At 46.3% G+C, this 21,731-nt stretch overlaps 1 protein-coding gene across 27 annotated transcripts in view; it reads left to right on the top strand.

The window, feature by feature from the left end:
- The window catches only part of KLHL3 (kelch like family member 3), a 317,329-nt gene that overhangs the window by 177,090 nt on the left and 118,508 nt on the right, over positions 1-21,731 (top strand). For 2 of the 27 annotated variants that reach the window (XM_070076165.1, XM_070076160.1), the window contains exon 11: positions 1,985-2,068. The exons of 24 other annotated variants lie outside the window; for them this stretch is intronic. The gene's annotated coding sequence lies outside the window, so the exon portion shown is untranslated. Of the gene's footprint in view, positions 1-1,984; positions 2,069-4,471; positions 20,885-21,731 lie in introns of those variants that run through there. One more of the 27 variants, XM_008255059.4, reaches the window with a different exon arrangement.

The following is a 21,731-nucleotide window of genomic DNA, read 5'->3' as shown; positions in this document are numbered from 1 at the left end:
GGTCTGGTGCTTGTCGGCCTTGACTGCCACAGTGAACGCAAATGTGTTGTTGTCTTCCATCTCCATGGACAGCTCAGTGGTCAGGAGGAACTCGATGAGGGCATGGTGGTCAAACTTGTCTTCTAAAGATATGCAGGCTACCCCTAGAGGCATAGTGTCTTGGGCTGTCAGAAGGTAGGTGATATGAATTGTTATTTTCGTGGCTTTGGATGCCTTTCAGCACTGCCCTCCTGACCCTCAGGGCCTTGGCTTTTTTTTTTTTTTTAAGAATTTTCATTTTTTTAAATATTTATTTTTATTCAACAGGTAGAGTTACAGACTGAAAGAGGGAGAGACAGAAAGGTCTTCCATCCACTGGTTCACTCCCCAAACGGTGGCAATGGCTGGAGCTGTGCCGATCGGAAGCCAGGAGCTTCTGAGTCTCCCACGCTGTTGCATCTTCCACTGCTTTCTCAGGCCATAGCAGAGGGGCTGGACAGGAAGAGGAATGGCTGGCTACCAGTGCCCATATGGATGCTGGTTCCTCAGGTGGAGACTCAGCCCACTTTGCCACAGCGCTGGCCCTGACTTTATAGCCTTTATTATTTCAATTTAGCTTTGTCATTTTTCTCCCTTTAATTTTTTCTCTTTTTAAAAATAGTAATTTATTTGAAAGGCATAGTGTCAGAGACAAGGAGAGACTCACACAGAGAGAAATCTTTCTTGTACTGAATCACTCCTGAAATGGGCACAACAACTGGGGCTGGGCTAGGCCAGAGCCAGGAACGTCATCCAGGTCTCCTGTTTGGGTGGCAGGTTGCCCAAGCATCGGGGGCGTCTTCTGCTGCTTTCCCAGGTGCATTAGCAGGGAGCTGGATTAGAAATGGAGCAGCTGGGACTTGAATCGGCTCATATGAAGTGCTGGCATTATAGGCTGCAGTTTAACTCAAAGCTCACAATTTTTAAATTTATTTAGAAGATATATTTATTTGAAAGACTGACAGGCAGAGATAGAGAACAGTCTGCTGGTTCGTTCCCCAAGTGGCCACAGCAGCTGGGACTAGACCTGGCTGAAGCCAGGAGCCCAGAACTCCATTTTGAGTCTCACATGTGGGTGCCTAGGACTCAAGTACTTGAACCATCAGCCACTACTTCCAAGAAAAATTTGCACAGATATGGATCAGAAGCAGAGCAACAACAGGTACTTCACTATCTATGTCGTACTGCAACATTTGCCCCTTAAATATTTTTATGAGAAAAGCTTTATTAAAAATGTGTAACTGAAGGCTGGTGCCGTGGCTCACTAGGCTAATCCTCCACCTTGCGGCGCCGGCACACCGGGTTCTAGTCCCTGTCAGGGCGCCGGATTCTGTCCCGGTTGCCCCTCTTCCAGGCCAGCTCTCTGCCGTGGCCAGGGAGTACAGTGGAGGATGGCCCAAGTGCTTGGGCCCTGCACCCCATGGGAGACCAGGATGAGTACCTGGCTCCTGCCTTCGGATCAGCGCGGTGCGCTGGCTGCAGCGTGCTGGCCGCAGCGGCCATTGGAAGGTGAACCAACGGCAAAAAGGAAGACCTTTCTCTCTGTCTCTCTCACTGTCCACTCTGCCTTTCAAAATAAATTAAATAAATAAATAAATAAAATAAAAAAATTAAAAAGTGTAACTGTGTGCATTAAAAACAAGCTTTAATGCTCTTAGTTTCTGTAGTGAATATAGGGAGCTGAAGTTATAATTGTAAATATGCCATCTCTTCTACTTTATCCTAACTAAAACTTGGAGTATGATACTATATGTGAGAGATTTTTCAGTGCAGAAATTGCTTTTAATTGAGTTTTAAATAACTTGCTAAATACTTAAGCTCTTGAGAAAGTTGAGAAAATAAGCTGGAAGAGGAATGCTGGGAGAGATTTTTTTCTGGGTCAGAGTTGGACAACATCAAAAATCTGAGTTTGTATTTGAAATGTGGATTCAGATGTTGGTGTTTACCCTCACTTTGCTTTCTTTAGATTTCATTTTCCTGTAGTGTGAAGAACGTAGACTATCATTTAGTTCCTTTCCAATTTGATATTGCTGTTCTTCAGTTACATAAGGTAATTATTTAGGAGCAGACCTCTGAAGAACCCTTAGAATAGTTTTTATTTATATGAAAGGGAGAGAAACTGAGAGCTCCCATCTGCTTGTTCTTGCTTTAAATACCCACAGTGGCCCTAGGCGGGTCAGACCAAAGTTGAGAGCCAGAATCTCCCTTGGAGGTGACAGGGACTCAACAACCAGAGGCATTACCTGCTGCCTTCTAGGGTGTGCATTAGCAGGAAGCTGGAACCAGGAGTAGAATTCAAAACCAAGTACTCCAGTGTGAGATGTAGATGTCTCAACTGGTGTTTTAACTGTTAGGCCAAATACCCACTCCTGAGTAGTTCTAATAATATGTCTAACAAACATTTATTGAGTATTACTTAGCAAAATAATGATCAACCCTTGATCTCGAAATAATATAATAAATAATTAAGATCGAGTGGATGTTTTCATACTTGGACCATCATTTGATGCCTTCCCAGGTGCATTAGAGGGAAGCTGAATTAGAAGTAGAGCAGCGAGGACTTGAACTGGCATCCAGTATGGGATGTCAACACTGCCAGCAGTGGTCTAACACATTGAGCCGTAATGGTAAATGTTAATCACTATATATTAGTTAATATTTCCAAAAGGAATATAATATTTTCAAGACCCTGTTTACTAAACTATCATTAACAATGTGTTTGCCCTTCTTGAATTTTTTTTCCTGTAATAACATCTTTCCTATTTTTTTAAAGATTAATTTATTTATGTGTTTGAAAGGCAGAGTTACAGGGAGAGGTAGAGGCAGAGAGATTGTCCATCTGCTGGTTTACTCTCCAAATGGCCACAGTGGCTGGAGCTGGGTCGATCTGAAGTGGGAGCCAGGAGTTTCTTCCAGGTCTCCAAGTGGTGCAGAGGCCCAAGGACTTGGCCCATCTTCTGCTGCTTTCTGAGGCCATAGCAGAGAGCTGGATCAGGAGTGGAGCATCTACTTGAACTGGCCCCCATATCGGTAGCTGTACCTGCTACAACACAGTGCTGATCTCCTTTTCTATGTTTTGACCTAATAACTGATTTTAAAATATTTTATTAGAAACTAACTTCCAGCAATTAATACAGTTACTAATGAAAAAGAAAACTATTAAATTAAATAGTCAGTTATAATAATTAGGTATTTCGGCCGGCGCTGTGGCTCAATAGGCTAATCTGCCTGCGGCGCCAGCACCCTGGGTTCTAGTTCTGGTGGGGGCGCCAGATTCTGTCCCGGTTGCTCCTCTTCCAGTCCAGCTCTCTGCCGTGCCCCGGGAGTGCAGTGGAGGATGGCCCAGATCCTTGGTCCCTGCACCCGTGTGGGAGACCAGAAGAAGCACCTGGCTCCTGGCTTCAGATCAGCGCAGTGTGCCGGCCACAGTGGCCATTGTGGGGTGAACCAATGGTAAAGGAAGACCTTTCTCTCTGTTTCTCTCTCTCACTGTCCACTCTGCCTGTAAAAAAAAAAAAAAAAAATAGCAATTAGGTATTTCAAGATATGCTGTAAATTACATTTTTTAAAATTGACGGTTGCACAGTTTTGAGGGAGTGGGGTAATTTGAAAAATCATAAGTGAGCATGAATTTATTAGCCTCACACTGAATTTGGGCTTAGTACACTGTGGGTGTTGTTCTTGCTTAAATTTAGTCTGTTGCTAAATATAGTGTGTGGGAAGTATTTTGCTTTGGAAATAGAATTTATTACTCGTGTAAAGAGGCACAGATCTAGTTTGGGAAAATTAACCTTTGACTTTAGAACCTGCATTTGCAGGCCATACAGCAGATTCATAGAAAGACAAATGTCCTAAACAGCACTCTGGCCTCAGAATCAGCCCTTAAGGCATTTAGATCTGGATTTGGAGCATTTCAGGCATGGAAAGCCAAGACACTGGCAAAAAATGAATACATGAAAGATCTCTGAGTGAGATCCTGGTGGAAAGAAGGAGCCATCAAAGAAGGAGGTACCTTTCTCTGAAGGGAGGAGAGAATTTCCACTTTGATTATGGCCCTGTCTAAATAATGTTGGAGTTTGTGGACTCCAGGCCTCCATAGCCTTGGCAGCTCATGACAAGAGCCTTGGGTGATCACTGATGTCATAAATAAGAGTGTCAGTTGTTAAATGGACAACAGGAGTCACTGTGCACTTACTCCCCATGTAGGACCTCTGTCCTTAATGAGTTGTACTATGAAAATTAACGGTAAAACTAGTCTTCAAAGAATACTTTATACTTTGTGTGTCTGTGTGGGTGCAAACTGTTGAAATCTTTACTTAGTATAGAGTTCATCTTATGTATATAAAGATAATTAAAATGAATTTTAATGAAGAATGGGATGGGAGATGGAGTAGGAAGTGGGATGAAATGGGCGTGGGAGGGTGGGTATGGGGGCAAGAACAGCTATAATCCAAAAGTTGTACCTATAAAATTTATATTTATTAAATAAAAACTTTGTATTAAAAAAACTGCTTTTGATTGAATTTCATATTCTCCCTAAATGAAACTTTAAATGCTACAAGATAAAGCATTGTGGTGCAGTGGATTATGCCAGCTTTAGCCAGCCAAGTTAATGTTATCATTTTTCCTCTAACTACAAACCCAGTGGAGTTCTTTTTTCTTTGTTTTGAGAAAAACAAAAGAGAAGTCAGCAAGCAGGCATTGTGGCGCAGTATGGGACATTCTCATCCCGTATGAGTGCTGGATTGAGTCTCTCCTCTGCTTGCAGCCCAGCTTCCTGCTAACGGGCCTGGGCAGGCAGCCGCCCATGATCCAGGTACTTGGGTTCCTGCTGCTTGTGTGGGAAATCTGAATGGGGTTCCAGGTTCCTGCTTTCAGCCTGGCGCAGTCCCATCTGTTGCAGGCATTTGGGGAGTGAGCCAGCAGATGCAGATGAAAGATTTCTGTGTGTCTCTCATTCTGCCATTTGAGTAAATAAAATCTCATTTAAAAAAATAAAACATTTGGGGCCAGCACTGTGGTGCAGTGGGTTAACGCCCTGGCCTGAAGCACCGGCATTGCATATGGGCGCCGGTTCGAGACCCAGCTGCTCCATTTCCAATCCAGCTCTCTGCTATGGCCTGGAAAAGCAGTAGAAGATGGCCCAAGTCCTTGGCCACAACAGCTGGAGCTGGACCGATCCGAAGCCAGGAGCTTCTTGGTCTCCCACTTGGCTGCAGGGGCCCAGTCACTTGTGCTGCCTTCCAGTGCTTTCCCAGGCCATAGCAGAGTGCTGGGTTGGAAGAGAAGCAGCCAGGACTAAAACCGGCATCCGTATGGGATGCTGGTACTGCAAGTAGAGGCTCCTAAATAAGTCTTTAAAAAATAAACAGGAATTGCAGTGGTCGGAGTTTGTCATAGTGCTAAGACACCAGTTGGGATGCCTGCATTCTGTAACAGGATGCTGGAGTTTGGAGTCTTGGCTCTGCTCCACTTTCCTGCTAATGTGCACTCTAGAAGGCATTGGGTTCAAGTAGTTGGACCATTGTCTCCCATGTGGGAGACCTAGATTGAGTTCCCATTTCCTGGCTTGTGGATGTTTGGGCAGTGGACCAGCAAATGGGAGAGCTGTCTGTCTCTGTCTCTGCCTTTCAAATCAAATAATTGTTAAAGAACAAAATCCAAACTACACAGACTAGAAAGGGCAATTGAGACTCTATTGTACTTAACTTTTTTCACCTTTTTAGAACTTGATTTGAGGCTAGATTATTTGAATCTAGAGAAGGAAGGGATTTGGGAAAATGTTTTTGCTAGCATTTTTTTTTAAGATTTATTTATTTGAAAGATTGACAAAGAAATTGTTCATCTACTGGCTCATTCCCCAAATGACTATAATGGCAAGGTCTGAGCCAAGCCACTGCCAGGAACCTGGAACTCCTTCCAGGTCTCCCATGGAGGTTGCAAAGACCCAGATATTTTCGCCATCTTCTGCTGCTTTCTCAGGCACATGAGCAGAGAGCAGGGTTGAAAGTAGACCAGCCAGGACTCAAACTGATGTGATATGGGATGCTGGTGTTGTAGGTGTTGCTAAACCTGCTGTGCCCCAGTGTTGGCCCCATAGCACTTCCGAACTGTGTGCTCCAGCCAGGTTGGACTCCTCTGATTTCTTTTCCCACTTTGTATGGCTTACTTAGAAAAAAAAATTCTGCCTGTAATGTATTCATGTCATTTCCTGCTTTAAAATTTTGTAGTGTGAACGTATTATTTAAACTGTATGTTTATTTCACACTGTTTACTATCAGTTTCATTAGAATTGAGTTATGCATAAGTACTTCTAAGATCTGGAGATGGATAGCAGTGATAAAAACACCATTACTGGCCGGCGCCGCGGCTCACTAGGCTAATCCTCCGCCTGTGGCGCTGGCACACCAGGTTCTAGTCCCGGTCGGGGCGCCGGATTCTGTCCCAGTTGCCCCTCTTCCAGTCCAGCTCTCTGCTGTGGCCCGGGAGTGCAGTGGAGGATGGCCCAGGTGCTTGGGCCCTGCACCCGCATGGGCGACCAGGAGGAAGCACCTGGCTCCTGGCTTCAGATGGGCGCAGTGCGCCGGCCGTAGTGGCCATTTTGGTGGTGAACCAACGGAAGGAAGACCTTTCTCTCTCTTTCTCAGTCTAACTCTGCATAAAAAAACCATTGCTGTCTTCAAATAACTTGTGTTCTCGGGGCCGGCACTGTGGCGCAATGGGTTGACACCCTGGCCTGAAGCACTGGCATCCCATATGGGCACCGGTTTGAGACCTGGGTGCCCCACTTCTGATCCAGCTCTCTGCTATGGCCTGGGAAAGCAGTAGAAGATGACCCAAGTCCTGGGGTCCCGCACCTATGTGGGAGACCCAGAAGAAGCTCCTTGCTTCTGGCTTCAGATTGGTGCGGCTCTGATCGTTGCGGCCATCTGGGGAGTGAATCAGCAGATGGAAGACCTCTCTCTCTGCCTCTACCTCTCTCTGTAACTTTGTCTTTCAAATAAATAGAATAAATCTTAAAAAAAAAAAAAAAAACTTGTGTTGTTGGAATTCAGGTTCTTTTGAAAGGATGCAGTCTTTCCTTTTCAGTGTTGTGGCACTGTCTCATGTTGTTCACATCATTCAAATGGCAACTGTGATTTTTCTCTGAGTATTTGATTTAACAGTTCACAGTCCTTAAGGACATACATGATGGCATCACATAAGATAGTGTTCCTGACCACTTTTCAACTCTGACCTTGGACAAACTGGTCTGAGCCTTTTATTTGAAAAGGGAGAGACAGTTGGTAATACTGCCTAGTAGGGTTGTTGAGACTACAGTCTTTCATGTCATTGTCATAGCCCACTGTGAAGAAGTGTGACTGGTTACCAAAAGATGTACCTTTATTTTACCCACACCGTATCCACATGATATTTGCACAGTTAATGAGATGAGTGAGTATATTGAAGACTATGATAAATATATATATTCCAAAGAGTACTCTTGGTAACTGAGACTTGTTTGTTTAACTAGGCTGTGTCCTTTACTTGCTAGGTGAGCTTGCATGTAGGAGCCCCCTAAAACTCTGTTACTTCATAACTTGTGGAGGAATGTGAATCATGTTAATTATCTGTAAATTTTAACTGTGTTACTATAAGGAATGTATAAATAAAATGTGCATGTTGAGAGGTGACTTCCAGGTAGAAGGATGAAGAAAAGCATTGTGTTGGGAGTGGGTGCTGTGGTGTAGCAGGTTAAGCCTCTGCTTGCAATGCTGGCATCCCATATGGGTGCTGGTTTGAGACCCAGCTGCTCCACATCTGATCTTGCACTCTGCTAATCCACCTGGGAAAGCAGCAGAAGGTGGCCTAAGTGCTTGGGCCTCTCTACCCGCGTGGGAGACCCAGAAGTTTTTGGCTCATGGCTTCAGATCAGCCCAGTTCTGGCCATTGTGGCCATTTGGGGAGCAAATCAGTGGATGGAATATTCTGCCTCTCCTGTGTAACTCTGCCTTTCAAATAAATAAAAAATAAACATTTAAAAAGAAAATCATTTTGAAGTATGTAACCTTAACCTTAAAAAAATTGTCTCAGGGAGGGTGAGAAGACAAAAGAAGGCATTTAGGGTAGAAGATAACTAAGAGATACGGAGGATATACAGAGAAGCATGCCTGCTGTGTGCTTAACACTGTTCTCGGTACATTTATGTATATTCTTGTGGGATCCATTTGATAACCCTGTGTTTCACAAATAGGGTAGCTGAACTCATTTCAGAAAAGTAACTGTCATGATAGAGCTGAGAACTGACTCCAAGCCTGATTGATTTTCAGTGTTCATCCTCTTTCCACTGAAGTTCTTTGGCTTCCTGGTAACCAGTAGTTAATTTATATTAATTTATAAGAGAGTTGTGAGAGTGCCGGCACCACAGCTCACTAGGCTAATCCTCTGCCTGTGGTGCTGGCACCCCGGGTTTTAGTCCCGGTCGGGGTGCCGGATTCTGTCCTGGTTGCCTCTCTTCCAGTCTAGCTGTCTGCTGTGGCCCGGGCACTGTGACTGGGCTGGCATTGTGGCTTAGTAGGTTAAGCATCTGCCTGTTCAAGTCCCAGCTGTTCCTCTTGTGATCTGGCTCCCTGCTGATGGCCTGGGAAAGCAGTAGAAGATGGCCCAACTGCTTGGGCCCCTGCACCTGCATGGGAGACCCAGAGGGAGCTCCTGGCTTTGGATTGACTCAACCCCAGTTGTTGCAGCCACCTGGGAAGTGAAACAGCAGATGGAAGACCTTTCTCTCTCTCTCTCTCTCTCTCTCTCTCTCTCTCTCTCTCTCTCTCTGTAACTATGCCTTTCAAGTAAATAAATCTCTAAAAAATTAAATAATATGGTGTGTTAAAAGATGGTCAATCATTTGGGAAGAGTTAGAGGAGTGGGGAGTGTAGCAAAGCAGGATGTTTGGGAAGAGAGTGATTTAGAACAGTCGCATGGGGCGGGCGGTCCCTGAGAGAGACATCTGAGTGAGGACTTGAACGTTGGGGGAGTAAGCAGCAGATATTCGAGGAAGGGCCATGGCCTGAGGTGATTGTGCCTGGCCTGTTTGAGGAAAAAGCACATTGGTGAGCGCAGCTGGTACTGAGGGGGGAGGGGTAAAGAAGTCGCAGATGAGACCAGAGAGGGCCCCGATCATGTAAGGGTTGTAGGATGTTGAAAGATTTTGGTTGGCCATTTCAGGGTTTTGAGCTAGGAGTGTCATGATCTGATTGGAATTTTAAAAGATTCTCTCTGACTTTGTCTTAAATATCCTGTTCCTTTGGTACAGCTCATTTCAGTAAGAGTGGAAGAGGAAAGTAATTGGAACGACTTGGATTGAGGCACTAAAAGAACCTCAGATCTCCTTGAATCTACCACAGTGTATGGGTGTGTGTGTGTGTGTGTGTGTGTGTTATTTTTTGTGAGAGATGATGTTTTTTGGCCATAGTGGATGTTTAATCTTGGTATGCAGTAAAAGTTAACATCTGTCCTGATGCTGCTGTCTTTTTGAGCAGCCTTGCAAGGTTGGCCTTCATATGGACAGTTGGATTTAGGGAGGATTTTCACAGATCAGATCCCTCTCTGTTAAGTGTGGTTCACTGTGCCTAGACTGTCAAGCAATATGATTTATGTGAAACACCTGCTTTCCTTCTGGGAATTGAGTTTTTTTTTTTTTAATTATTTATTTGAAAGGCAGCATTACAGAGGAAGAGTGTGAATGAGCGAGTGGGAGTGAGAGGTAGATACCTTATATCTGCTGGTTCACTCTCCAAATGCTCACAATAGCCAGGCTGAAGCCTCCAGCCAGGAACTTCATCCGGGTCTCCCACATGGGTGCAGAGGCCAAAGCACTTGATCCATCTTCTGTTGCTTCCCATGCTCATTAACAGGGAGCTGGATTGGAAGCAGAGTGGCCAGGACTTGAACTGGTACCGAAATGGGTTGCTGGAGCTGCAGGTAGCAGCTTACACTGCGCCCCAGCATTGGCTCCAGAATCCGGAGTTTCGATGCATGCCAGGCAGAGGGTTCCTGTGGGGCTTCCTTCCAGTAAAAACCCTGGAGGCTGAGTCCCTGAGCAGAACATCACACATACGAGTGTGTGCTCCGACTACTCAGTGCAGCCTCTGTTAGCATTTTGTTACTACAACAAAATACCACAGATAAGTAACTTGTGAAGGAAAGAAGTTTGGTTTGGCTCATGGTTCTGGGTCTCCACAGTGGCCCCTTTGGTAGGGTCTCTGATGAAGGCAGAGGGTGGCAGAGCACTTGCAGAGGAAGCCAGGAAGCAGAGAGAGGCTGGGCCCCAGTCAGCCTTTGCCACCTCCCTTGTGAGAACTAGAATCACCTTCCAAGAGCATGCTTCCCCCTCCCCCCTCCCAAGCTATAAGACCTCCTACTAGGTCCAGCTCCTAAATAACGTAACTGGATTATGTTTTCACCCTCTCAGTACCATTACCTTTTGACTTTAAAGTTTAAACATCTGCATGAGTTTGGCAGCCAAATCTTGTTCAAAGCATAGCAGAGGGAAGCATCATAACATCTACACATGGATTCCTCTTGAACCTGTCCAGGTCTTTTTCCTATCTGATGTGACCTTGTGTGCTCTCATTGTCACTGGATTGAACTTTAGCAGTGAGTACAGTGCTTAATTGTGCTGAGTTCTGAGAGCCTGTGTAGCAATCTGTAAACATGGAATTGATCTTGAAGATCCTTAATGTGGCACTTTTTAAAAAACTGTAATCACCGGTGCCGCGGCTCACTAGGCTAATCCTCCACCTAGCAGCGCCGGCACACCGGGTTCTAGTCCCGGTTGGGGCGCCGGATTCTGTCCCGGTTGCCCCTCTTCCAGGCCAGCTCTCTGCTGTGGCCAGGGAGTGCAGTGGAGGATGGCCCAAGTGCTTGGGCCCTGCACCCCATGGGAGACCAGGAAAAGCACCTGGCTCCTGGCTCCTGCCATCGGATCAGCGCGGTGCGCCGGCCGCAGCGCGCCGGCCGCGGCGGCCATTGGAGGGTGAACCAACGGCAAAGGAAGACCTTTCTCTCTGTCTCTCTCTCTCACTGTCCACTCTGCCTGTCAAAAAAAAAAAAATATATATATATATATATAAATAAAAAATAAAAAACCCCTGTAATCAAGTTAATAGGAAAACATCAGATTATGGGTAGAAGGTGCAGCTTTTTTTTTTTTTTTTAAGATTTACTTATTTGGCAGAAGGGCAGAGTGACACACACGCACACACACAGAGAATGAATGAGAGAGATAGGTCTTGGTTCACTCCCCAAATGTCCACAACGGTTAGGGATAAGCTAAGCCAAAGCCAGGAATTCCATCCTGGTCTCCCATGGTGGGTGGCAGGGATCCAAGTACCTGAACCATCATCCACTGCCTCCCCAGTTGCATTATTAGCAGGAAGCTGGGTCAGAAGCAGAGGAGCTGAGACTTGAGCTGGCACTCTGCTACGGGATGCAGGTGTGCCAAACAGCGGCTTAACCTGCTGCCCTGCAGTGTCCTCCTCGGAAGCTGCAGTATCGGGCAGCCCATGGCGTCAGCTCTGCGGTGGAGCGGTTCTCTGAGCTGTTTCTGCTTTGTTAATTCTTTACATTTCTCTTAAGTTTCCCCCTAGCTGGCTGCAGCCATACTTCTGTAACTGAATTTGCTGATAATAACTTCTCCATCAGGCTGGGGAAAATGGAGAATGAGGAGATTAAAGTGTGGATTTGTTTATTACTCACCGTTAAAATGTTCATATCCTTTGACTTCGGGACTGCATTACTAGGGATTTAACCTAAGAAAACAGTTCAATGAAAGGAGAACAGTGTTTACATAAAGATGATCATTATAACAGGCTAACAAAAAATAGGGAACCATCTATATGTCAACCATTAGGGAAAAATTAACTAATGGTGCAATCTCAAAAGGTGACATTAACCCAGTGTTGTATCAACAGGTGAGTGGATAAACAAAATATAGCATGTACAATCAGTGGAATATTATCCAACATGAGAATGAAATTCTGATGGGTGAATAAACCTTGTAGGAAGCAAAAGAAGCCAGACACAAAATGATACTGTATTACTGCATTCATTGTTAACTGTGAGGTACCTAAGTAGGCAAATTCAGAGATAGAGAGTAAGAGTTAGTGAGGCTGAGGTTGGGAGAAAGCATGAGGGGCTACTGTTTAAGTGGTCCAAGGATTCTTTTGGATAATGAAAAAGTTCTGGAAATGAATAGTGGCAGTAATTGTACAACATTGTGACTACTTAGTACCACTGAATCCTATGCTTAGAGATTGATAAAATGTGGCCGTCACTGTGGCTCACTAGGCTAATCCTCCACCTGCAGCACTGAGGCGCCGAATTCCCTTCCGGTTGCTCCTCTTCCAGTCCAGCTCTCGGCTATGGACTGGGAAGGCAGTGGAGGATGGCCCAAGTGCTTGGGCCCTGCACTCACGTGGGAGACCAGGAGGAAGCACCTGGCTCCTGGCTTTGGATCAGTGCAGCGTGCTGGCCGTGGCGGCCATTTCGGGGGTGAACCAACGGAAGGAAGACCTTTCTTTCTGTCTCTCTCTCACTAACTCTGCCTGTCAAAAAAAAAAAAAAGTTTAGAGATGGATAAAATGGCAAATTTTATGTACATTTCATAATATAAATTTTAATAAAAATACATAATAGATCATTTAATTTAATAAATTGCAAATATGTGGGATCTTCAAAAAGTTCATGGAAATAGAATGAGGAAATGTATTTTGCTGTGAAAATTTTTGAAACCCAGGCATGGTTTTTTTATAATACAGATCTTAATGAAGTTTTAAAAGACTCATATTAAAGTAGTGGAATTAAAAAATTGCATATTTTAAATTGAATAAATTTTAAATGGGAAATTAAAGTTACCTAGTTTAAAATGTTTGCCATTAAGAATACCCTTTTGAAGGCCGGCGCTGAGGCTCAATAGCTAATCCTCTGCCTGCGGCGCCAGCACACTGGGTTCTAGTCACGGTCGGGGCACCAGATTCTGTCCCGGTTGCTCCTCTTCCAGTCCAGCTCTCTGCTGTGGCCCCGGAGTGCAGTGGAGGATGGCCCAAGTGCTTGGGCCCTGCACCCTCATGGGAGACCAGGAGAAGCACCTGGCTCCTGGCTTCGGATCAGCGTGGTGCACTGGCCGCGGCGCGCTGGCCGCAGCGGTCGTTGGGGGTGAACCAACGGAAAAGGAAGACCTTTCTTTCTGTATCTCTCTCACTGTCCAGTCTGCCTGTCAAAAAAAAAAAATACTCTTTTGAAAATGAAACAGAGTTCTTTAACTTCTGAGCTTTCTGTTCCTTCTGTTATCCTCCCTTCCTCCTCAAACTGGAAGTGGTCTTTTCCTCCATTGAGTCCCCACAGTACATTTTCTGCATCTCCTCAGTGTGTATCTGTATAATCTTCTTAGTCAATTTTTAGGTTATTTAGCATTCTATTCCTGGAGCATTTGTATTGTAGCTTCCTGGCATAGTGCACTGTATAGAGTATTCAATGAGACTTAGTTGAGTTAATAATAAACATGCGATTGAGTGGAAGAGAATGATCAGAATGGTTGAGCATGCTTGCACATGGGTTTTACATTACTTTAAATGTGTGCTTCAATTATGTGTACCTGCTAGATGTATGGCCTCACTGTATTGATGTTGGGCTGTTATCATATGTATTTTACCTTTTTGAGTACAACATCCCAGTTTTCTTTTACCCAGAAAGGAATGAGCCGGCCAGGTGAGGCAGGAGCAGCAGACAGAAAAGAGGGCAACAGTCAATTTAAAATTTCATGAATCTATCGAAAATCCTAAGAATTAATGTTCATTCTTGAATAGAATGGGAAGGTAGTATTTTTTTCCTGTCTTTCTAAGCCAGTGGCATAATAATTTTTTGTCTATGTGTTTACCAGCAGAGGGCACCAGCTGTGGGTTGATAGGAGAGAGGAAAGACTCCCTAGACCCTAAGTAGTAGTGTTTCCAAGGTACTGGTCAGTGTGAAGCACCCTGCTTGCTGCTGTAGTTATTCTGGCTTTCCTTCCACTCCCTTGTGGCACAGAGGTGCTCCTGTGACTTTCCCGAAGAGCAGTCTTCGGCTAGGCTTGGCTTTAAGTAAGCTCGGCAACGTGAGGAGTCCGGGTGGAAGGACTTCATTATAGTAGGTGTTTGGAAGCCTTGGCTGCCACCTTATTTTCATGTAGTATCCTTAAGGTTTTCAAACACTACTGTTCTTATCCAGAGGCTGGGTGGAAAGGTCATCAGGCCAGGCATCGCAGGATGTGGATCCACACCCAGCTTGGCCCCCTAGGTGGCCTAGAGCCAGTTGTTTTCTGGCTCAATTTGCTTCTCTCTGAAATTGAAGTTATAAGATAGGGATAATGCTTGTCTTGATAGTAGCTAATAGTGGGCTCTGTTGGGTTCAAATCCCAGCTTTGCCATTTAGTAGCTATGGGACCTTGGTCCAGTCGTTTAATTCTCAGAACCTTAGTAAACTCACTTTTTTTTTTTTTTTATTTGACAGGTAGAGTCACAGACAGTGAGAGAGAGACAGAGAGAAAGGTCTTCCTTCCATTGGTTCACTCCCCAAATGGCTGCAACAGCCAGAGCTGTGCCGATCTGAAGGCAGGAGCCAGGTGCTTCTTCCTGGTCTCCCTTGTGGGTGCAGGGGCCCAAGTACCTAGGCCATCCTCCACTGCCCTCCCGGGCCACAGCAGAAAGCTGGACTAGAAGAGGAGCAACCGGGACTAGAACCTGGTGCCCATATGGGATGCTGGCTCCGCAGGTGGAGGCTTAACATGGTGTGCCACGGCTCTGGCCCCCCTCATTTTTTTTTTTAAATTTTTATTTATTTATTTTTTTTTTGACAGGCAGAGTGGACAGTGAGAGAGAGAGACAGAGAGAAAGGTCTTCCTTTTGCCGTTGGTTCACCCTCCAATGGCCGCCGCGGCTGGCGTGCTGCGGCCGGCGCACCACGCTGATCCGATGGCAGGAGCCAGGAGCCAGGTGCTTTTCCTGGTCTCCCATGGGGTGCAGGGCCCAAGCACCTGGGCCATCCTCCACTGCACTCCTGGGCCACAGCAGAGAGCTGGCCTGGAAGAGGGGCAACCGGGACAGAATCCGGCGCCCCGACCGGGACTAGAACCCGGTGTGCCGGCGCCGCAAGGCGGAGGATTAGCCTAGTGAGCCGCGGCGCCGGCCCCCCTCATTTTTAAAATAGGGTCAATGGTCCCTTCTTACAGGGCTGTGAGGATTAAATGGGAGTGGCCCAGGTGAAGTGTGAGGTCCAGGGTCTGGCACAGAGTACTCAGCTCACTGTTCAAGGGGTATGGGGTGCTCTGCTGAATGAAAGGAGACAATGGACTCAGAGTGCTTTGTAGTTTTTAAAGAGCGCACGTGCCCTGGGCAGTGGCCATCTCGAGTCTACTCTGGCCTTGGATTCTTGTGTCTTCAGAGAAGGAGTCCTGGGAGCAGCCCACCTTTCCTCTGGATAAGATGCTGTTCTGTTTCCCTTTGGACTGTTTTGGGCCTCACATTCCTTACTGGTTTTTGCTTGACTTTCTGGGTTCCCTCTAGGCAGTTACAGGGAGTGTCTGCTTAGCTCGTGGTCCAAAGCTAAGGGGAAGTTTTGATGATATGGGTATGTGTGGGCCTTAAGTAGCTCTGATCTCGTCTAGTTCTTGCTGACCTAGTAGTAACAGTGACCACTGGAGATGTGAAAATGGCTCTCGGGAGGCCCTGCCGTGTCCTGCTTGATCCTAGGACCAAGGGTTTAGAGAGGTGTAGTTTGGTAACACTGACATAGACAGTGAAAATAATGGCTGTCAGTGGTTGCTGGTGCTTGTTACAGGCCAGTCTCTCTGCAAGGTGCTTTACATATTTTCTCTCTTTTTTTTTTAAGATTTATTTAATTTATTTGAAAGAGTTGCAGAGAGAGGTAGAAACAACCCAGAGAGAGAGAGAGAGATACACTCCCCAAATGGCTGCAATGGCCAGAGCCAAGCTGATCCAAAGCCAGAAGCCAGGAGCTTCATCCAGATTTCCCACATGGATGCAGGGGCTCAAGAACTTGGGCCATCTTCCACTGCTTTCCCAGGCGCATTAGCAGGGAGCTGGATCAGAAGTGGAGCAGCCAGGACTCAAACCAGTGCCCATATGGGATGCTGACACTGCAGATCAGGGCTTTAACCCACTGTGCCACAACACTAGCCCTGATACATTTGCACTTTCAAACTTAACAACCCTAGCAGGTAGGCACTGTTGTTACTCTTTTGTACAGATGAGAAAGTTGAGCCTTGTAAAGAAACTTGCCAATGGGCAAGTTTTTGGAAAGTGTATTTGGACTCTGCTCTGTCTGATTCTTATGGGCTGGGCCCTTATAATTGTTCTAAGTCATCTTTCCATCCAGCTATGCTTTAGAGTCACCTGTGAGGTCTGCTAAAATTCCAACTCCTGGTTCTGGCATTGTGGCGAAGCCTATGATGGCAACTTTCCATATGGTTGCTGATTCTAGTCCCAGCTGTTCCACCTCCAGTCCAGGTCCCTGATAATGTGCTTGGGAAAGTAGCAGATGTCCCAAGTCCTTGGGCCCATGCACCCACTTGGGAGGCCTGGAAGAAGCTGCTGGATCCTGGTTTCAGCCTGGCCCAGCCCTGGCTATTGCAGTCACTTGGGGAGTAAACCCACTGGATGGAAGATCTCTTTATATCTTGCTCTCTTTCTCTGTAACTCTTCTTTTCAAATAAATAAATAAATAAATCTTTTAAAAAAATTCCAGCTCCTTGAACTCTGATACTATAGTTCTGAGGTAGTGCCTCATTAGTGTTTTAATTTTCCAGATTTATTGAGGCATAATTTATGTAAAATTTGGGCCGGTGCCGCGGCTTACCTGGCTAATCCTCTTCCTGAGGCACCGGCACCCCGGGTTCTAGTCCCGGTTGGGGTGCCGGTTCTGTCCCTGTTGCTCCTCTTCCAGTCCAGCTCTCTGCTGTGGCCCAGGAAGGCAGTGGAGGATGGTCTAAGTGCTTGGGCCCTGCACCTGCATGGGAGACCAGGAGGAAGCACCTGGTTCCTGGCTTTGGATCGGTGCAGCATGCCAGCTGTAGTGGCCATTTGGGGAGTGAACCAATGGAAGGAAAACCTTTCTCTCTGTCTCTTTCTCTCTCACTGTCTAACTCTGCTTGTCAAAAAAAAAAAGAAAAAAAAATTTGACCACTTCATGTGTTTAATTTCATGAAATTTATTAGTGATGTAGCCTTTTTTTTAAAAAAAGATTTATTTATTTATTTGAAAGGCAGAGTTACAGAGAGGCAGAAAAAAAGAGAGGGGTCTTCATCTGCTGGTTCACTCCCCAAATGCCCGCAGTGGCCTGAGCTGGACCTATCCGAAGCCAGGAGCCAGGAGCTTCCTCCAGGTCTTCCCATGCAGGTGTAGGGGCCCAAGGACTTGGGGCATCTTCTACTACTTTCTCAGGCCATAGCAGAGAGCTAGATTGGAAGTGGAGCAGCCAGAACTTGAACTGGCACTCATATGGGATGCTGGCACTGTAGTCGGCGGCTTTACCCACTACAGCACAGCCCCAGCCCCAGTGATATGGTCTTGTATCATCACAGTCAAGGCATGAAGCATGGGGCCGGCATTGTGGTGTAGCAGGTAAAGCTGCCGCCTGCGATGCCAGCATCCCATATGGGTGCCAGTTCGAGTTCTAGCTGCTCTTCTGAACCAACTCCCTGCCAGTGTGCCTGGGAAAGCAGCAGAAGATGGCTCAAGTCTTTGGGCCCCTGCAACCCCCAGAGAGACCCAGAAGAAGCTCCTGGTTCTAGGCTTTGGTCTGGCCCAGCCCTGGCGGTTGTAGCCATTTGGGGAGAGAGTCAGTGGAGGAAGATCTCTCTCTCTCTCTGTTTCTTTTCCTCTCTAACTCTTTCAAATAAATAAAATAAATGTTATAATAAAGAGGAAAAAATAGAAAAGACATGGAACATATCAAAGTGCTAAAAAATTTTCCTGTGCTCTTTGGTGGATAGGACCTACTATTTTAACCAACATGGCAGATGGGTTTGACATACAGCTAGGTTTAGGACTTCTGTACTGTGATATGGTGCTTGCAAATGTGAGGAATCAAAGTCCTGGAGGGTAAAATCAAGAAAAGAAGAAAAAGGGCGCTTACAAGGGAGAACTGCTGTTACCAGATAAACCGTGCTCTCCCGCTCTCTCTGCAGAGATGGAATATGGAAGAAAGAACTTTGAAAACCAAACCCAGGTTGAAGAAACAAAATGTCTCCTAATGTATTTTCTTCCTAAGCTATGCAAAAGCTAATAAACCCTAAATAAAGTTGGAACGAATGGCTGGATAAATTGCCTTGGAGTGGAGGTCGGTGCTTGGAGCTGTGGAGGAAGCTGGGATATGAGGAGGGGGCTGGGTGGGGTTAGGAGTGGAATTAAGACATTGTTGCTTGGCAGTTGGGAGTGAGACATTTTCCTCCTGGAAGACACCACCTTAGTTCCTCTGCCTCTAGTCTACATCTAGAAGTACAGGCAGTGGCCCAGAAAACAGGTAGAAAATGTAAAATGCAGCTCTGAAACAGGGCAAGGTTGGAGTAGGGACTTCTCTGCAGGGGTCTGGAGATTTTGATCCTTGGCTCAGTTGCATGATCTTTTCTAGATGACATTCTCTGAGGTATCTCTATTCTGCCTGTTTCTCCTGGCCAGTGAGTGGTGAGTGAAGAGTACAGGTGGTAGCAGTACAGTGTCTGCACATAGACTGTTGTGACGTTGGTTAGCACAGTGAAAGGAGGTTGCAGAGGAGAGTCTATAGGATTTTCATGCCACTATTAATAGTTGTATTGTTTTTAAAGATTTATTTATTCATTTGAAAAAGAACAGAGAGAGAGAGAGAGAGAGGTGTCTTCCATCCGATGGTTCATTCCCTAATTGGCCGCAACAGCCGGAATTGCATTGATCAGGAGCCAGGAGCCTCCTCCAGGTCCCCCACATAGGCACAGGGGCCCAAGGACTTGGGCCATCTTCCACTGCTTTCCCAGGCCATAGCAGAGAGCTGGATGGGAAGTGGAGCAGCCAGGTCTCGAACCGGCGTCCATATGGGATGCCAGCACCTCAGGCTGCGTTACTACGCCGCAGTGCCGGCCCCCTAGTAGTTGTATTTCCAAACCCGAGTAGGTTCAGCTCTTAAGTATTTCCTTCCCTGACATTTTTTCTTTCTCTCTGGTTTGTTACGTGTGGCACGTCTCCCCTTTCCTGTGTGGTGAGGATATGAGTAAGGGTATATACCCAAAGAGTCATCACTTCATTCTCACATCCCTTTTATGAATCACCCCGGCAGGGATTCTGGGATTCAGCTTCTGTATTTGTCACATTTAGCTCCTTGTGGTCCTGGTGATTGGCCTCAAGAGGAAGTATCTGGAGCAGAGCCACAGGCTGATTAGAAGAGGAAGGGACACAAAGAGAGAAAGATAGGAGGTGTATTGTTGTGAGAGGAAGACGTAAAGACACAAAGCTGTAGGGTGTTAAGTTACCCAGACATCTTCTCCCTGGAGAAAGAGTGAATTTGGGTAATGGCCTCATCTAAGAGGATACCGTGAGAATAGTACCCCACTCAGGCTGAGTTCAGGAGGACACATGACGTTTAAGTTACTGGTAGTTTCTTTCATCTCAGTGTTCCTCCCTTACTTGAATGGGTGCTTTGTAGCAGTGCAGAAACTTCACACGTGAAATTAGAAGGGCGATAATGATTTACTGAGCATCTTTTGTACTTTGATATACATCCTGCTGCTCCTCCCTGAAGCTCCCTTTTTCTTTTCTTTTTTAAAGATTTTATTTATTTGAAAGGCAGAGAGAGAGAGATCTTCCTTCCACTCCCCACGTGTCACTCCCCACGTGGCCACCATGGATGGGCCTGGCCCAGGAGCTTCTTTGGTGCCTTTCATGTGGGTATAGGAGCCCAAGCACTTGTGTCATCCTCTGCTGCTTTCCCAGGCACATTAGCAGGAGCTGGGTCGGGAATGGAGCAGCCAGGATTTGAACTGGCACCAAGATAGGGTTCAGGCACTGCAGGTTGCGGCTCAACCTGTTGTGCCACTGCGCTGACTCCAAAGCTCTCTTTTTACTAAGCAATCACGCAGGTGACTCTGAGAAGAAAAATCGAACCTTTAGAACATTGTTGGAGTCATGGTTTTAGAGCTGAAAGGGACTCTGGAGATTTTATGGTCTGCTCCGTCTTGTGAACGAGGGACAGAGCCTGAAGCCCAGTGGGAAGAGACTAGCTAGCTGAAGGCCACTCGGGCAGTGAGTGCAGGGTGCTCCCGAGAAGCCCAGCGGGAACACTGGGGGTGCCAGAATCCAGATGCTCAGGTCTGACTTTGCTGAGGCATGAGAGAAAGCTGCTCAACCAGGTACTTTTTTAAATTAAGATTTATTTATTTGAAAAGCAGAAAGAGAGAGATAAAGATATCTTCCATCTGTCGGTTCACTCTCCAAATGCCCACAACAGCCATAGCTGGGCCAGGGCAAAGCCAGTAACCAGGAATTCCACCAGTGTCTACCCAGGTAGGTGGCAAGAACTCAGGTACTGAGATCCATCTTTCACTTCTTTCCAGGTGCTTTAGCGGAGACTCTAACCGGTCCTGATACGGGACACAGGTGCTCCAACACAAGGCTTTAACCTGCTGTGCCCCAGTGTCTTCTCTCTAAACCATTTGGTAACTGATGGCCCCATTACACTTACGCCTCTTGGCTGTGGCTAGAAGACACATACTGGCTCTGTGCCTTCCACAAGACTGTGTTTTCGTTTGAGAGATAGGATACACAGATACCGAATTACACCAAGCCATGTATTAGGTGTGAGGTGAACAGTAAGTACAATACATTCTGTAGCACTTTTGGAGATGATTGTGAAGGGAAGGTTTTATGAAGACCTTGAGTTTGACCTTGCAGAAAGGCTCTAGGACTGGGATCCGAGAAGGCATTCCAGGCAAGGAGAGAAAAGTTAGCCTAACTTGAAGCTGTTTGACACTATAGAGAATGGGAAATTTTTGTTGTGAAGAGGGGCTCAGTGGGAGACTTAGCAGTTGTGGCCACAGCTTAAGCCAGATTTCCATAGGACAGACTTCAGGAGGCTGTATAGGGCTGTGCTCTGAAGGTGGGGATTTTTCAGTGTGTCCTGGGGGCATCAGTGTGTAGATTATTCATTGTGATTGCCTTGTCCTGATAGACTCTGGCCTCCTGCAGTAAATAGGGTTTGTTTCCATTTCACCTGTTTCAGTTTTTTCTAATTATTCTATTTTTAAAAATTCTCTCCACATTCTTCTTAGTGTTATCTGGCTCTTTCCTCCTAACTTCTCTCCCGCTATGGGACTCTCAGAGCTACTGTGGATTCTGGGAGGAGGAATTGGAACATGAGCTGCGACCCACAAGTGAATTTCCCCAGGTGGATAAACTCCACTGCAGGCCACAGAGGGGCCTCCTCATTCCAGCAATCCTGCCAGGCAGCCAGCCAGCCTACGGCGGGTGGAGGAGGGGAGGGGGCCGTGTTTCTCTGGCTGAGCCTTGCAGCCTAGGCAGAGAAGGCAGGAGCCCTTGGGGCGGCTGCTCGCAGCGGCTGGGGATGCCAGGGCAGATGCGGAGGCAGCTGGAAAGGTGGCGCTGCACTTGGGTCGCCGGAGCTGCCCTTGTTTCTAGGAGACCGGGGAGAAGCAAGCC

The sequence above is a fragment of the Oryctolagus cuniculus genome, chromosome 6 (genome assembly GCF_964237555.1).
Source record: "Oryctolagus cuniculus chromosome 6, mOryCun1.1, whole genome shotgun sequence".
In the NCBI taxonomy this organism is placed as follows: Eukaryota; Metazoa; Chordata; class Mammalia; order Lagomorpha; family Leporidae; genus Oryctolagus; species Oryctolagus cuniculus.
This window is presented reverse-complemented; position numbering and strand designations above follow the sequence as displayed.